We start from the raw sequence: 17,308 nt of genomic DNA, 5'->3' as shown, positions 1-17,308 counted from the left end.
TGCTGAACAGCAAGAGGGATGGAGGGGTCAAATGTCACAGATTCTCACTGTCCTTACCAAGTTTTAGTCGATTTTCTTGAATAAAGGTTTTTTTTGTTTGTTTTTTTTTAATGTGCTGAATGCCCTTAAGATAATTTTCAGAGGCTTTACATGATTAGGTTTTTAAAAACAATTTTCACAAGTTATGCTTCTTTCACTGAGGAACAGGTCTTCAGAACTTCTCATATCACCATTCCAAAAGTGGAAACCCCTGTGTAATTTTTATCTTTCTCTCATACCAGATGGTGAGCTCCTTTGGAATAGGGGCTGTATCCAAACAATAATGCTGCCTGCGTCTACTCTGTGTCAGGAACTATGCTTGGTGCTCTGTGAATATTATTTCTAATCCCCACAACAGTGAGTTGGTTATTATCATCCCTCCACAGGTGAAGAAACTGAAGCTAAAGACTGTAAATGACTTGCCTGAAATCTTGCCATTAGTAAGTGTCAGAGCCAAGAACCCAAACCCTGTCTCTCTCTCTCTCTAAAGTCTGTCTTCCTACTTTCCCATGCTGCCATTGTGCTCTAGTGTCTGCACAGTGCTTGGAATACAAGTGCTGGCTGAATGAATTAAAAAAACTACAAATGAATGGATAAATAAGTAAATGCTTAGGCCTGAAAAGCCCAAGAGTGTCTATCAGCACATAGCTGTCCTCACTCCTGTCACATTTTGCTTTCAGGCTGATGAGAACATCTTCACAGCAACCTTTCTGACTTTGCTAATTAGTTCCTTTGCTTAATGGCAGCCATAATATATAAAAACAGCTTTAATCCTAAATTTATTAAATCAATGGATATTATATAGTCATGTTCAGGAAGCATAGTACTAAGCTGCCTGGAATTTGCAAAAAGTCTTCCTTTTATTTCTGAGACAGACCATAGTAGTATTATTTTTTGTGTTATTTGATTTTTGTATTATTAGTCACCTTGAAACCTTTTAGATAGGTGATCTTTAATGTTATATTATTCAGAAACTCAGATCAGGCATGTCATTCACAGTATGGTTGTACCTGAGTCTATTTCTGACAAATGCAATGATCTATTGAATACCTTAAAAGTTGAATCAGTATCTTCATTCCTAAAGTAAGCTTTATTTATCCTAAGTTCCATTTTTTATTTCTCTCCTCCTCTTTCTTTTTTTGAATTAAAGTTTCATTACCCAAGTAACGTATGAATTTATTCTTCTTGTGGAATTTCTATAGATACATATTTGTGTGTATGTTTGTAAGACACATGAAAAAAAGACCTAAAGAGATATATCTGAGCTTAATATAGCAATGACCTCTAGGGATGAGAGTGGGAGGGTGAAGAAGGGAGTCTGCTGGTCAAAGAGGACACTAGGCTCATCTGCAATGTTTTAATATTTTACAGAGAGAATGTTTCCACTTTCTTTTTGTTCCCTTCATTCTCTGTCATTCTTAGTACAACATGTGAGAATGTGTAAATTCCAACGTGAGATAAATTCAGCCAAAAGCTCCTACTGAGCCTCCCCAATGTCCAGAGGAACCACTCACCCCTTCTTAAGTGTTCTCTACTGAATTGGAGAAATGGGGTATCATTATTTTTGTCTGTGACTTTTTCATCTTCATTGTACATTTTCTATTAGCTTGGTCTGCTGCAGTTTATGGCAGTTTTATTGCTTAGAGTATTTGCCTGTAAACACCAGCTTGATCACGAAGAAGAAGCAGAGAGAATTGAAGAAGTACTTCTAAAAGCATATTCTGTTACCAATAGCAGGATGCTGACTTGCTTACAGATTCAACCTGAGGGAACTTGAGGAAGACAGATTGAGATACAGCATAATCCAGGCATTCACTTTGACCATCTTCCCAACTGATGCTAATTGATTCCACGTAGTTAGTCACAGAAGGATGCAGGTTGTTGCTTAGGTCAATGCAAGGTGGCAGAGCAAGGACTTCAGGGTGTCACTCCTGATACAAATCCTAGTTTCATCTCTAGCTGAAGGGTTCATAGGTCAAGTCACAGTTCTTAATCAGTTTTAGTTTCTTTCTCCCTTCCCCCTCCTCCTCCTACTCCTCCCTCACTTGCTCTGCTTTCTCCTCCATTTCCTCCTTCTCCTCCTCCTTCTAGAATTAAGTGAAATAACATGTGAAAGAACACAGTTTCATGAATGCTGGAGAACAGAAAGATAGTCTTTGATTGACTGCCAGATTTCTTTCCCTGTGCTAAGACGAAAACAAAACAGAAACAAAACTACAAAAAAAAAAAACCAACAACAACAAAACATAGCACCAACAAACAACTCTTCTTTTCACACTAACGTGCTTTCCATTTCTCTTTCTAAAAATGTGCAGAGCAGTCCCTCACCCATGCCCATCTCCCCTGGCATTGTTGGTGACATTTATAGATAAGATCCCTTAGACTAAACAGAAATTTGATGAAGGAAGAAAAATAATAAAGCACCAAATACTGTTCTGATTGAGACTTGGGGTTGTCACAGACCCAGGCACCACTTCTGAAGCAGTTTCTGAAAAAGCTTTTAAGGTGAAAGACTTCCAATATCTATAGGAGGAATGAGACTCTGGACCCTTGAGGAGCCATAACCACAGGCCATGCTGAATGCTTCCATCCTTAGATGGGGACTCTCACGGAGAAACAGCAACTGGCAGGAGATGTCACTGGCATTTCTTATTTCCATTTGATAAGCTTGGTGTAAAGGATATCCAACAAATCTCAGAAAGAAGAAAAAACTAACTAAAAATGTCTTGATCAATCTGTTACATTCATCAAACATTTCTTTGGTTAGGGCAGCTGGAAGACAGAGAGGTGAGCATCACATTTGATGGGCACCTTGAGAGACACTCAGCTCTCCTCAGATTGAGATATTGCTCCAGGCTATAAGAGGCCTGGGACCAGAGAAGCCTCCTATAGGAAAAAGGGTGAGGTTTTTCTAAGTGAGTAGATCCCACCAATTTGGGGCCTGCAGTCATTTCTAAGTCTGTCCCTGAGTAAAGGGAAACTGTGTCTTTTTAGTGATCTGATCTCACCCAGTTTTGCTGGGTACCATTAGCTTCGTCTGAAGAAGACTTGACTATCATTAAAGTAAGCCTGTTGCCTCTGATCCTGCTCTAGAGGGACTGAGTCACACCTTCCTTACCTCCAGGTTCTTAAGAGACCACCCAGTTTCAGTCGCAGACTCTCATTACTTGGCCTCTCCTTGTAGACAAAGCCCAAGGAGCCTCAATGTAATTGTCTAGGAAAGTTCCAGAATGGAGAGTTCACGTAACAGTTGATCCTAATTATTCTTAGATGTTAAGAAAAAAAAAAGTTGACTATAAAATGAGTTGCTTTTCTAGACTTTCTAAACAGAGGCTCTTCCTGAAGACTTGACAGTGGGGTATTCCATAGAGTTTATGATTTACAGAGTGGGGCTTTGCAGGGAAGTTCAAATATAAGGGCTCTTTTTTACCCTGTGACTGTGATCTGGGCAGAGGTTGCTCAAGATACCTGACCAAGGTCCAGCACTTAGGATTCTCCTGCTTGACTCAGATATTCTGGCTTTCTGAGACATAGGCAGCAGCCAAGCTGAGCAGAAACTGTAAACTTGGAATCAGGACCCACATCTCTAACCTGTTGCTCGTCTCTGGTAGGGTCAGAGAGCCCAGTCTCCCACAAATAGACTCTAAGAGGAGAAAGGAGCCTTAGAAATAATGTCCAACACCTTTGCTTTTAAAGAAAACAAGCCCAGAGACATCAGTTGGCCTTCCCAATGCCTCCTTTCCCAGATTGCACCTTAGGGTATCTTAATATTCTCAGCTACCAGCTGCCTCCACACATATGACAGGTGCTCAACAAACGTTGCATGAACGAATATACATTGTGGTGGGAACTCAGTGGCAGAGCTAAAACGAGCACGCAAGACTGACTTTTCTACCCCATCACTCGTCAAGTCAACACTTAGCACAAGTTAATCAGCACATTCGAGCACAGTCGTTTGGAGCCAAAGGCAGACTCACAAAACATGGCCCCCTGCTTGCACTCAATCTGGACAGCTTTTCCTCTCATTGCTCGGTTGACCTCTGGATTGAGGGCTGCAGCTTGCAGGACCAGCAGAGGATACCCATTGACTTGGGGAATGGCGTGAAGCCAGTGTCCCCTCTGGATACCAGGAGGAAAGGAACCAACAGCACTGTCCTGCCAGAGCCATCCTGGGCTGAACATGGACTAACAGTGTGGAGGCAAGAGGGGTCCTGAGCCATCAGCAACCCCCTTGGCTATGGTTTGCCCTGGCAAGTTCCATGATGGAGGAGGGCACGCAGCCTCCAGATTGCTTCTGCTGCCATTCTGGGCTTGTAATTGCAAAGCTAAGGGGGCAAATGTGTCAGTATAAAGTTAAGGTCTGGCCAGCATTCCATTTCTGCAGACTTTTTTTAAATAACAGGCTGCAGGGCTAGCATTTCTCCTCTCTGTGGTTATTATCTGTTTCTTTTTGCAAAGCAAGACATTCCTGTGAAGGGCGCTGAGACCGTAAGGCGGGTCATAAAGGGTGACAAAGCAGAAAGAGAGCCGCCTGCAGTCTCCTCTGATGGCGACTCACTCTGCCTGGTTATTCATCCGCACAGGGAAGTCGCGGGCCTCACTCTTAAATGGCTTCATTCATGATGATTGACTTCAGAGATTTGCCTGTGCCTTTTGCAGAATGTTAAGCAGGAAAGGATTTTTCCCTCCTTTGAGCCAGCTATGTTAGGAAGCTCTGGTTTCACAGGCTTGGAGTGGGTGGCTTGAAGGAAAAAAAATCAGTCCTTGGTAGGAATGTGTTCCTAAAATGAGAATAACCACTGAATAAATACGCTAATGAACCTGGGAGCAGCTCCATTAGGGGGAAATTCTTGCCTCTGGGCACTCAACTATTTTTCTGATCAATTCTAAGCAACATTTAAACCCTTAAAATACCAGTAAAAATGTGTTTTATTAATATATCTTCACTTATGTCTACTGACTATCTTTGGTCCCTGTATTACAGAAGTTGGGGAAGGTCTGAACTTAAACATTGTTCTTAAATAATGTGATGCCTTGGATACTTTTCCAGTGCAGCCCCATCCTTCTAGGCAAACTATCACCACCTTAGTTCAAGCCTTCTCTCCCCAGTGCTACCCTTGCATTAGTTTTCCAAAATGGATCTGTCTCCACTCTTCCCCATTCCTTTATCCCAAAATATCTTCACTGATGCTAATCCCAAGACTTTTTTCCTATGGATCACTTTTCTTGATGATGCTGAACCTTCAGAAGCTCCCCCACTGCCTCTCAAACAAAACCCAAACTCCTTTGCAGTCTAGGTAAAGTGTTTTGCTTTTTATCTTACTAATACTTTATACTTTCCACTCCAGCCAAGCAAGTTCACTCCTCATTTTTAACCAACTTTCACACTTTTTAACCCTTCAACCTTTACTTATTATGATTGTGGCTTGTGAATATAAGGTAAGAGAAGAAAACCAGGAAGCATGTATCCCCAATTGTGAAGCTTTTAAGTCTCTTCTGTTGATTTTCACAAATAGAATTACAGCTGTATTTGTGGCAAATAAATACATAAAATAAGCATGTCCTTAAGCGTACAGATTAAAAGCCCAGTTACTAGGGTAAGGCACTCTCAATATTAAATGTGGTATTTGGCTAGATTCCAATAAATGGGACCCTTGTACTTAGCAGCTGCAAGAATAGAACACAGCAGTTCCATTGCTTATGCATGTAAAGCACAAGTGATAGGCCAGCACTGGAGAAGAATTTCTTACTGGTATCCTATCTGGGCTTTATTTTGAGTTGGAAATTGTCTAGTTGGTGATCACAGGATGTAGGCTAGTGGCTGTTTAATCATAAAATAAAAAGCCTTTCCTTGGAATGAAAATACTCTGTCACCAGCTGTGTGGTCTTGGGCAAATCAGGTCTTTCCCTATCAGTCTCTTTATCTGGTGAACTAAGGGATTAGAACAGAGTGTCTCTCTTTTCAACTCTTGTTCTTGTGGATGAAATTCTATGAGTCTGTGAATATTTGTTCTTCATAGCATCTATAGGACTTGTAAGTATAAGTTTGCCTCTTGAACAGATTCAGGAATTTTGAGGAAAAGAAGGAGAAATATTTCAAAAGTTGATTCACAAAGCAAAGGAAGAATGCTAACATTGATTGACCTGATTGAATATTTTAAATGCACCAAACATCTATAAGACAAGAGTAATTCTTGCCTTATGAACAAATATTTGTTGATGCATACTACTATGCAAGGCCTTCCCTGATGACTCCAATGTAAAGAATCTGCCTGCACTGTGGGAGACCCGGGTTTGATCCCTGAGTCAGGAAGATCCCCTGGAGAAGGGAGTGGCAACCCACTCCAGGATTCTTGCCTAGAGAATCCCATGGATGACGGAGCCTGCAAGTTAGAGTCCATGGGGTCGCAAAGAGTCAGATATGACTGAGCAACTAACACTTTCACTATGCAAATTTATTATGCAAACTACAAGACAGGTGTTCAGTCAGATATTGGAGGTGCAACATGAAGTTTATAGTCTAATGCCATTTTACATATGGATAAACTGATTTTTAGATAAGTAAAGTAATTGGCACAGGTCAGGTAGGTGTTGGTGAGTGAAATCAGAATTTGAACCCTCATTCCTCTGACTGCAGCAGTCAGAGGAATTCCTGGGAATTGAGACAGAAGGACCAAAAGGAGCAGTGTCTGGAGCCTGAGCCTGGATCTGAAATCTTGACATTCTTCCTCTTGGCTCCACTAAAGTGAGTTCTTTGTGCTTCCCGACACTATCCCCAGCATTTGATAGCCTCTGAAAATCTCTTTTTTTCCCTTAATAATTTTTATTGAACCATCTTCTGTTAACACACACAAATCTCTTAGAAAACTGCTTCTGGAAAACTCAAAACCAAACCTCTGAAACCTGGACCTTGGGTGCCATAATTCAAGAAGCTAAAAGAGGACTTAGTCTTATGTCACATCACAGATCAAGTACTTGAAGAAATAGCTAAAAAGATGGCTCTCCTGTGAATTGGAGTTCCATTCCCTAATCCCATTCCCCAACGCACCCAGCTTCTTATTGGATTGGCCTATGGGCATTCAGGCACCTGGCAGAGATTGTGAAGAGCGGGTTCTGTACTCCTCCCACCCTGCCTCTCCTGACCTGCAGCCTTTGGGTCTCAACACAGTGATTCTGACTGGGGATTCTGCTCATTCCAAACCCAACGGACTGAAGCAGTAACACACCGTCCTGCAGTCACTCCTTGCCTACTGTCTCTTGTAGAGATGGAGAGAGTGGTGATCTGAAGGATCCAAGGGATCAGGGTGAAGCCTGGGGGAGGTCAATTACATGAGTTTAGACTCCATCTTAGACTAAAAGGATAAAAAGAGCTTTTGAGAAAAGCTCAAAAACCAGGTTAGGTGACCAAATAGAGCTTCAGCACAAGGAACTAGACTAGGGATAAAGAATGTGCTTTGGGGGCAGAGTGGAAAGATAACGGCTGGAAAGTCAGCTCAGCGTACTAACCATGTGCTTTGGGTCACTGGGCATCAGTGTCTATGTCAATTGAATGGAGATAATAACACTTCCTTTGGAAGATAGTCGCTAACAAAAGTCAAGTTTGCAGTAAAAGGTTCCTGCTATTATTTTGCTATATTTGTATTATATTATCCCTCATGAATCAGGCAAGATTTCAGACCCAGCATGTCAGCACCACAGCATTCTGGATAGTCACTTGTTAGTGAGGGAAGAGGAAGTTTAACTGTGAATAGAAACATGTGATTTTGTTTTATGTGTTATGTACATGTGTGTGAGGTACATATGTGTACATGTGTGAGTGTGCACATATTCTGTGTGGACATGCAGGTGTGGGCATGTCCCTGGGCCTGGAGACACACCTCTGTGTGGCATTCTTTGACGTGACTGAGGGATTTGATAACCTCCCTTCTCATGCAGCCTGCCTTGGATGTGGCAGTTTGAGAATCCCAATTATAGACTCTTGTCTCAAAACAGCGTGGAAAACAGAAAGACAAGCTGCACAAACACTGTCTCATTAGTTCAGTAAAACCTTACTAATTTACCCTAATTGTGGGGAAGGATCGTTTGCATGTGGGAAATGTCCAAAAGGGGGTTGCTTTAATAAATAGACAGGACTTATTTGTAATTAGTGGTGCCACTCGCACACAGACAATCAATGTGCTTGGTCCTTAAAAACACTTTGTTCTCATAAGTGGATTGCACATTCCCACTGCCATCTTGAAGCTGCTAATGCAAGGGGTGACCTGGGAGCAAGGGTCTTTTATTTTCCTTCTTATTTCCAAGTAAACAACAATCTAGCAGATGGCTGAGGGGATTGTACTAGGGCCACTTTCAGGAAGAAGCTAAAGACAAAGGAGAAAAGGAAAGATATACCCATCTGAATGCAGAGTTCCAAAGAATAGCAAGGGGAGATAAGAAAGCCTTCTTCAGTGATCAATGCAAAGAAATAGAGCAAAACAATAGAATGGAAAAGACTAGAGATCTCTTCAAGAAAATTAGAGATACCAAGGGAACATTTGATCTCTGGTTCCACTGCAATCCATGGGGTCACAAAGAGTCGGACACGACTGAGCAACTGAACTGGAGGGAACGTTTCATGCAAAGATGGGCACAATAAAGGACAGAAATGGTATGGACCTAACAGAAGCAGAAGATATTAAGAAGTGGCAAGAATACACAGAAGACCTATACAAAAAAAGATCTTAATGACCCAAATAACGACAATGGTGTGATCACTCACCTTGAGCCAGACATCCTAGAATGTGAAGTCAAATGGGCCTTAGGAAGCATCACTATGAACAAAGCTAATGGGGGTGATGGAATTCCAGTTAAGCTGTTTCAAATCCTAAAAGATTATGCTGTGAAAGTGCTGCACTCAATATGCCAGGAAATTTGGAAAACTTAGCAGTGGCCACAGGACTGGAAAAGGTCAATTTTCATTCCAATCCCAAAAAAAGGCAATGCCAAAGAATGTTCAAACTACCACACAATTGTACTCATTTCACATGCTAGCAAACTAATGCTCAAAATTCTCCAAACCAGGCTTCAGTAGTACCTGAACCGTGAACTTCCAGGTGTTCAAGCTGGATTTAGAAAAGGCAGAGGAACTAGAGATCAAACTGCAAACATCCATTGGATCATAGAAAAAGCAAGAGAGTTCCAGAAAAACATCTGCTTTTTTTGACTCACCAAAGCCTTTGACTGTGTGGATAACAACAAACTGTGGAAAATTCTGAAAGAGATGGGAATACCAGACCACCTTAGCTGCATCCTGAGAAATCTGTATGCAGGTCAAGAAGCAATAGTTAGAACCAGACATGGAGCAACAAACTGGTTCCAAATTGGGAAAGGAGTATGTCAAGGCTGTAATTGTCAACCAGCTTAGTTAGCTTATATGCAGAGTACATATGTGAAATGCCAGGCTGGATAAAGCAATAGCGAGAATCAAGATTGCCAGGAGAAATATCAATAACCTCAGATATGCAGATGACACCACCCTTACAGTAGCAAGTGAAGAGGAACTAAAGAATCTCTCATGAAAGTGAAAGGTGAAAGTGAAAAAGCTGGCTTAAAACTCAGCATTCAAAAAATGAAGATCATGGCATCCGGTCTCATCTCTTCATGGCAAATAGTTGGGGAAACAATGAAAATAGTGACAAACTTTATTTTCTTGGGCTTCAAAATCACTGCAGATGGTGACTGTAGCCATGAAAAGGAACAAGGAAAAGACATTTGTTCCTTGGAAGCAAAACTATGACAAATCTAAACAACATTTTAAAAAGCAGAGACATTACTTTGCCAACAAAGGTTTGTCTAGTCTTTATGCTAAAAAAAAAAAAAAAAAGCTTTGGTTTTTCCAGTAGTCATGTATGGATATGAGACTTGGACCATAAAGAAAGCTGAGTACAAAAGAATTGATGCTTTTAGACTGTGGTGTTGGAGAAAACTCTTGAGAGTCCCTTGGACTGCAAGGAGATCAAACCAGTTAATCCTAAAGGAAATCAGTTCTGAAAATTCATTGGAAGGACTGATGCTGAAGCTGAAGCTCTAATATTTTAGCCACCTGATGTGAAGAACTGACTCATTGGAAAGGACCCTGATGCTGGGCAAAACTGAAGGCAGGAAGAGAAGGGGACGACAGAGGTTGGATGGTATCATCGACTCAATGGACATGAGTTTGAGCAAGCTCTGGGAGTTGGTGATAGTCAGGGAAGCCTGGTGTGCTGCAGTCCATGGTGTTGCAAAGAGTCGGACACAACTGAACAACTCAACTGAACTGAACTGACTTGCAGAGAGAGAGACAACAAAGGCAGAGCTTGAGAGTTTTGGCAAGAGTTAGGACTCAAAAGACCTGAATTCTAATTTCAGCTTGGTCCCCAGATGGTCAAGTGACTTTATCTCTCTGGGTCTCAGTTTCCATCTCTCAAATGAATGAGTTTACCTCTCAGTGCTATTAAATCATGGCATTTCAGGGCTGGAAGATATCGTAGAGATCATCTGATTCAACCCCTAGGTTTCCTTGTGACAACAGTAAGGAGTTCTTCCCACACTGATTTTCTGAAGGTTTCTGAACTACAATTATGAAGACTAAATATACATTTAATGATATATGTGCCTGAAATAAAGGCTCAGGAAAAAGGATGGGACTGAAAGAACTTGACTGGAGTCAGTGTTCAAGCTGAGAATAGATGAGCAGCCAACAGGGCACACAGAGGATGAGCAACCAGAGAATCCAGAAGTAGGCGATGGGGTTGAGAAGTGGGCATGAGACTCTAGAGCTCAGCAAGCAAAGAGGTCACCAGCAGAGCAGGCAGGTGGGGATTCCCCTAGGGTTGAAGGACCCAGAGAAAAACCTTAGCAAAGAAAAGCGAAACTCAGCAAAAATATTGGGCCGCAGCCCCAGAGTACCAAAGAGGAGAATGAGGCTTGATGGAGAGTCATTGGCCCTGCCAATAGTGGTAATTACAAGGCTGGAGGTCCAAAGGTATCTTCTCTGATTAAAGGAGATCAAGGAAGCCCTGGGCTTGTTTCCTACTGTCTGGAAACCTGTAGAATAATGAATGGAAGGACTGGCTGATTGAAAGGAATGCCATGTGGTGGAGGACAGCCAGGAAGAAATGGTTCAAAGCAGCAGGAAATGCACTGCCAGTGGCCCACACGAGCCATCAAATCAGAGCTGGAGCTGAAGATCTGAAAGTCATCCCCGCTGAAAGCAGCACTGACCCCGTGAGAATGGGCAAGCTCTCTGCAGAAAGCAGAGAGAGAAAGGAAAAGTCAAAGACAATCTGAGAGAACACCCTTATTCTGGCCAGATAAGCAAATTGAAAGGTGACCTATCCTCTTACCTTACTTGAGGCTAATAGTGAAGTATGTATTGAGAACAGGTGGGAGAAAGGACAAGTGGCATTTTAGAAGACACAAGAATAAATGGACTTTCCTCCTTGAGTTGCATATTATCAGGTCCACCTGTCTGTGCCTCTTCTTCACTTACATCACTGTTCACTCATGAGATGGCATCTCCATTGTCTCTAGAATGCAAACGATGACTGAATGAGTCCCTGGCTTTCTTTTCCTTTAGAGAATATGGCTTGAGATGTAGAAGCAGGAATAAATCAGCCTCTTGATATGGATGTTTGTATATTTCCTTCTCCCAGGGCAATTCCATTCCAGAGAAGATATCAGCAAGTCCTGCTTTTTTCTTGATTCAGTTTTCTAAACGAGTATTCTCATGCTCAAAATTGGTGACCTTGAAGCAGTCAGCTGGGGCAGCAATCTCAGAAAGGTCTGCCTGTCTCCCAAATGCTTGTCTTCTCAGACTGAAATTCCTGGAACTAAAAATTATCTCATCTACTCATCCCAGAACTAGTCTGGGAGCAATGAAATGACCTTACTCAGGGTCATTAGTATATATAAAGATTAGATTTGTTGTTGTTTAGTTGCTAAGTCATGTTCAACTCTTTTGCAACCCCATGGACTGTAGCCCCCCAGGCTTCTCTGTCCATGGGCTTTCCCAGGCAAGAATACTGGAGTGGGCTGCCATTTCCTTCTCCAGGGGATCTTCCTGACCCAGGGATCGAATCTGGGTCTTCTGCAGTGAAGGCAGATTCTTTACCATCTGAGTCATCAGGGAAAGACATTAATGGTTGAGTCTGAGTAAAACGTATGATCTGCTAAGAGGATAAAGAACTGCCTCAGACCAGGAAGTTATGAATTCCAGGCAATTAAAAGTGTTGGCTGGAGACTTAAGGGGCAGTTCTTCCTGCCCAGGATTGAACACAGAGCATAGGTGGAAATGGAGTCCACACACAGGATCAGATGTGCTGCTGATGGGGACAGCAGACACACAGACAAGATCAAAGTGTGTCTTGAATGGGGGGGCAGGAAGTTCTGCCTCCCCATCAATACTCAGGCTGATTCTTTCCTGAAAATTCTATTTTAATTTCATAATATAGAAGGTCTGTAAATTGGGCAGTCCTCTCAGCTCCATGCAGACTCTGCAAATGAATAGAGAAACCATCAGTGATGGGTGGACTTGGCTTCAGAGTTGTTAGTCATCTGTCAGACTGAGGTCCCTGAGCCTAGCAGAGATCTCATGCTTACTGAAGGCAGTCTTAAGAACTGGCTGGGAACAGTTCAGCTCAAAGCCTTAGATTCTTCATTCCACCTCAAATCCTAAGGAGTCCCAGTGCAAAGGGGTTCTGAACAAAGGAATGGAGAGTGAAGAGGTGTGGGAGAGGGGCTGCAGGACGTCGGGGTTCCCAGAGAAACCTAGGAAGACACAGGCCAATTTGGTGGAATGATGTGTTTATTCCCTTGACCTTTTCTGTAGAAGGTGCCCTGGCTTTCTCTGAATTGCATCCCTGGGGAGAGTAGGGGATAACTTGTCCCAAGGTCATGCTCATCAGGGATAGGGATGGAGAAATGTCACCCTGTGCCTTGTTGGCTCTGCAATTATTCAAATGCTTTGCTTATAATACAATCACAGCTCTCAGCTCTGATTATTGGCATCATCAACATCATCTATTAATGGATTCTGAGCTCCTCTGGGTACAGGGCATTGAACAAGATGCTAAACGGTGCCAAATTCAGAAATGAAAGCCACAAAAGAGCAGAAAGTGGACCAAACCAGGCATCATTCTGAGTAGCAAGATTTTAAAAAGCCTGAATCTATTCATGTGTGCTAATCTTAAAGGGCCAGAGCCTTATAAATTTCAGAAAGGTATTAATTATTCCACACTCCTTTTTATCATTCTTGTCTCCATTATTTTCAGCTGTCTACTTTTAACTAGAAGTATCTAAACTTCTATTAGTATTCTTTTATCCCTTTTGTTAAATAAACTTCCCTTTGTCATCTCTCAGTCTCTCCCCATGTGGCTGTCTGGAGGAGGAGAACTAGCTAAAATCTAACAGTTAGAACAAAATAAATAGGTAAAGGAGGACTTGCCTCCAGATTGACCAGAGCTTGCTGTGTTTGCACAGTGGCGCCTTGCTGCCTGGCATTTCTACCTGACCATACCTTAGGAACCGGGCACAGAGTGAGGAGGCACACCATGCTGAAAGCACCCGTCACCCCGGCATGAAAAATGCTCAACCCACTGCAGAGCTCCAAACATCTGTTCTGCCTTCTTTCATGCATGTGCTTTTAAGCTGATGGTGGGAGACAGCCTGCCAGAAACGTCTGAGTTTCTACCAAAGTCATATTGTAGGTTAGAAGGCAGACGGCATTGTTGTATTGAAAACCTGTTCATCAGAACCTCCAAAATGAACAGATATGAAAGGTTCAAATGAACCCTTCAGGGTTTCTCCATCTAACCAGGGCTGAAGCTCTGCCTCTCATTAATCTTTAATGAATAACAAAGAAAATGCATCGCTGGCTAATTATTGTGTAGGGTGGCAGATGCCGAGCGAGGAAAGATCCCCAGAGACCCATCATTAAAGGGACGCTGTCAAAAAGAAAGTCTTATTTTGAAACGGATTCCCCTGACCTGTAACATTATCTATTTCTTGTTCAACTTGAATTACGCTTTTCTCTCAACGCTTGGGCTTCCCTGGTGGCTCAGATGGTAAAGCGTCTGCCTGCAATGCAGGAGACCCAGGTTCAATCCCTGGGTCGGGAAGATCCCCTGGAGAAGGAAATGGCAACCCACTCCAGTACTCTTGCCTGGAAAATTCCATGGACAGAGGAGCCTGGTAGGCTACAGTCCATGGGGTCGCAAAGAGTCAGACACGACTGAGCGACTTCACTTTCACTTTCTCAACGCTTTACCATTGTCTCGGTCTCAGGGATTTGCACTTTGAGCGGGAGCAGTCAGGTGGTGGAAACTGAAGGACTTCTGTGCTGCCTTTCCTTGTGTCATGATGCCCACTTGGAGTGCCTTTCCCCTGCCTCTATTTCCTTCAAACCTCTTAATCTTGTCCCATGCTGAGCTAGGCTCTCCCTGACTTTGAATTTTCTTAAGCAGTCTCGATGTGTGAATTCTGGAATATAATCCCCTTTAGGGCAGAAGCTATGTCTCAACTCTATACAGTACCTACACATGCCCGGTGTATAATATGCTCAATAACTGAATTCGGTGAAATTGATTGTACGTGCCTTGGGCTTATCTATCTCTTGTTCCACGCTACTTCTTTAGCCTTCAACTGAAAACTTCCTTGAGGGTAGGATTCCTGTGTTATTCCCCCTTTGCCCTTCTGCTAAAACACTTGCTACAGGTTTATGTATGTAACAGGATCTCCACATGTTGGGTGACCATGTTAGTTGTTTTTCAAAGTCAGATTTTTTTTTTTATCTACTCAGTAAAAACTGGGCTTCCCTGGTGGTTCAGATGGTAAAGAATCTGCCTGCAATGAGGGAGACCTGGGTTCCATCCCTGGTTTGGGAAGATCCCCTGCAGAAGGGCATGGCAACCCACTCCAGTATTCTTGTCTGGAGAATCCCCAAGGACAGAGGAGCCTGGTGGGCTACAGTCCATGAGGGTCGCAAAGAGTCAGACAAGACTGAGTGACTAAGTACAGTATAGTATAAACTATAAAGTGTCCCATTGGAGTAAATAGTTACATGCTGTCTATCTAAGATGAAACTAGGCTAATCTGACTAGATTTCCTTTCATCGATAATTTTATTTTTAGGTTTAAATGCAAGGGTCTCAATACTATATTTTTAGGATTCTATTTACATGGAGTCAATCAGAAAATTTTTTGAATTTGAAAATATTAATGTCAGTTAAATTCTAAATAAATTGCTGAAGTGGTTTGGAACATTTAGAAAAGAAGGTGGTGATTTTAAGAGTCAACACAGCCTCATGTAAAGCAAGTCCTAGAAAACACGTTCTTCAGAAGGGGTATGAGATTAGGAGGATAAGGGGATGTGACAGAGTATCTTGATTTAAGCACCCCACTTGACAGGGTTTCCCTTAATATTCTGGTTGATGAGTCTGTAACAAATTGAACACTTATATCCAAAGAGGCATAGTGAGTGAGCCCTGTCCATCTGAAAGGTGTCTCTAAGAGAACTGAGAAAGGGCTCTGTCTTGACCTCCAACTCTTCCATGGTTTTAATGCATGACTGAAATGGTGACAGAGAAGGAATCAGCATTTGTTCAGACCTGTGACATTCTAGAAGCTACATGATCTTTACCTCATTTCATGGATGGGGTGGGGGTGGGGGTAGGGGTGGGGGCTGGCCTACTGATGACACCAAGCTTGGTTGAAGGACTAGTACTACAGATGCTAAATTTTGGAAACCAAATCAGTTGCTGCAGGAAACATGATGGTCCTGCACTCAGATTCAAAACAATCCGCTGCTTTGAGTCATCTGGCTTGGAAACAGTTTTCAGGAAGGGGATTAGAGAGGGGTGGGAGTGGAGAGAGATTCCGACTGATTAAAGTTGACATACAGCTATGGTCTCCTGCAGCTGCCTGAGAAGACAACACCCTAAGGGGCCACAGTGAGTGTAGAATCAAAGCCTAGGGAGGGTTGACCAGCATTGTCTGCGTCAGCCAAACCAGTGCATCCTAGTATCCAGGGATCGACCACATTGAGGCGAGTAGCAAAATCAAAACAATAGAAATCAATTATAACATATATTTTCAAAGCTCTCTCCTATTCATTCCACCATGTAGTCCTTCCGGCTATTCTGTGAGGAAGTCAGTGAAATAAAGGAACCTTGAGCAGAAAGGTGGGGTGAATTGGCCGACCACCCAGCCAGAGCAAAAGCTAGATCTCAAGCCAGGATCCCTGGACTCAAGCTAGTTAGTGCTCTTCCTCGGAGCCATGCTGCTTGTCCAGGTCAGCTCCCGGCCCCAGCCCTCATTCAGCAGCTGCTCCCGGCTGGCTGGCGCAGAGCAGCTGCATGACAGACAAGGGCCCTGGCTCTCGGCAGAGCTGGAGCTGCAGTGCACTGCCGAATGGCTCTGCCGGGCTGTCACTCAACGCCCCTCCGCCAAGCCTGCCCTCCTTCCCACACTGCTCCCTTGTGAAGTGAGGAGTATAAAACACAACCGAATGCAAACCCGTGGTTCTCTGCCAGCCTAGCCCGCAGAGCTGCCCCTATTCCCAGAAACAACACCTGATTATCATTCATTACTTCTACTTCTTAGTATTAAAGCCCTTTTAATATGGCATTGGAGACCATCGGGGAGTTTTAAATTTCATGTCAAATCAGGATTTATGGGCCAGTTCTGAAATGTTACCTCTGGGCTCAATAATTGCAATTCCCTTTTAATCGCTCTCTTAGACACCTCTGTTAAAAGACTTCAGTTATATCCACACAGTGGTCCCCAGGATTGGGCCAGTCTGAATACCCAGCCTGTGTCACCTCCTTTTGGAATCCTGCATGTGGGGTACAATTTGAAGATACCGTGTCTAAAAAGCAGTCCCACCAGCAACCTGGGAGGGTTCTTAGGAATCTCCCGTCACAGGTAGTCATGAATTTAGTGACTGTGCCCCCAGATATCCCTCCCCCACCATTCTCCAATGTGTGTGTGTGTGTGTGTTAGTCACTCTGTCGTGTCCAACTCTTTGCGACCTTATGGACTGTAGCCCACCAGTCTCCTCTGTCCATGAAATTCTCCAGGCAAGAATACTTGAGTTGCCATTCCCTTCTCCGGGGGATCTTCCCAATCCAGGGATAGAACCTGGGTCTTCCGGATTGCAGGTGGATTCTTTACCATCTGAGCCACCAAGGAAGTGAGAATAGGAGGCAAGAAATGAATGCATTAGGATGTACGTGTTCCACGATGCTTGTTATAAA

At 43.0% G+C, this 17,308-nt stretch overlaps 1 protein-coding gene and 1 non-coding gene across 2 annotated transcripts in view; both read left to right on the top strand.

Annotated features, from left to right (window-relative positions):
- ALK (ALK receptor tyrosine kinase) overlaps positions 1-17,308 on the top strand; it is a 716,806-nt gene that overhangs the window by 498,653 nt on the left and 200,845 nt on the right. The window lies entirely within an intron of this gene.
- On the top strand, positions 14,103-14,174 carry TRNAC-GCA (transfer RNA cysteine (anticodon GCA)). The gene has a single exon. It is a non-coding gene; the product is annotated as a tRNA-Cys (tRNA).

This window comes from Dama dama, chromosome 11 (assembly GCF_033118175.1).
Source record: "Dama dama isolate Ldn47 chromosome 11, ASM3311817v1, whole genome shotgun sequence".
Taxonomy (NCBI): Eukaryota; Metazoa; Chordata; class Mammalia; order Artiodactyla; family Cervidae; genus Dama; species Dama dama.
This window is presented reverse-complemented; position numbering and strand designations above follow the sequence as displayed.